Raw genomic sequence first — 1,087 nt, forward strand, 5'->3', positions numbered from 1 at the left:
CGGAGCGGGGCGGGGAGGGAGAGCCGTTAGCAGATGGCTCCAGCTGGGCTCACCGGGGAGCAGGTGTGGGTTTCGGGACGCAGCCTTTTAAGAGAGATGTCAGTTTTGAACCCAGGAGGCTCGAGGGGCTGAGCCGTGGCTGCCACGACTTGCGTGCTGGGGAGCTGTGACCTAGTTGTGCTGTAGAAATGGCTTGGTTTATTTTTTATTTTTAGGTATTTTGCTTATTTTATCTTCATGTTTAATTTAGTTAGCAAAAAAAAAAAAAAAGGAATCGCAGGGCTGAGCAGTGCTGGGAAGGACTGCCTGTAGGCGGGAACGCCCGCCGTCGCTCCTCGGTGCAGCCAGCATCTCTCCAGCCGCCCATGTCTTCGCTCGGACACGTGCTCACGTGTACCAGCCCAGTGCTGTCTCCCAGCATCTCTTTAATGGGAAACCCAGTGCGCTCTGCGTTGCGCTGCTGCTGCCTCCGGGGCAGCGAGGGAGGGAGGAGCAGGATTCGGAGCGTTAACCAGAGAGGCTCCCGCAGCCACGGGGATGGTTTGAATGTTGGGCTGTAACCGGTCTGCCTCTCCTCCGCTGCGGGGAGCGCAGCATTTCAGCGGGCTTGGGGCTGGTTGCTCTCGACCGCCGCTCGTCCCCCCCACAGCGTGCCCGGGGAAGGTAATAGGCTGTATCTGCAGAGAGGGAAGTTTCAGGGGTCTGTGTAATTCCCTTGGGGAGAGCTGCTTGAATTTATTGCATTATCCTCCTTCCTGCTCGAGCTTGTGTTTCAGCTGCGTCTGCAGACGTAGCTTCTGATTTAAGTCGATCCAATTAGTAGCTGGCTTCTGGCATCAGTATCCTGCTCGGGGAGATGGGCCCTGGAGATGAGGAGCCTCCAGCGGGAGAGCGGCCGGGCTCAGCCCCAGCTCCTGACCCAGGACAGCCCTGGAGCTCCCCGGCTCCTGACCCAGGACAGCCCCAGAGCTCCCCCCAGCTCCTGACCCAGGACAGCCCCAGAGCTCCCCCCGGCTCCGGACCCAGGACAGCCCTGGAGCTCCCCCCGGCTCCTGACCCAGGACAGCCCTGGAGCCCCCCCGCCTCC

The sequence above is a fragment of the Pterocles gutturalis genome, unplaced genomic scaffold, assembly GCF_000699245.1.
Source record: "Pterocles gutturalis isolate BGI_N339 unplaced genomic scaffold, ASM69924v1 scaffold24250, whole genome shotgun sequence".
Classification (NCBI taxonomy): domain Eukaryota; kingdom Metazoa; phylum Chordata; class Aves; order Pterocliformes; family Pteroclidae; genus Pterocles; species Pterocles gutturalis.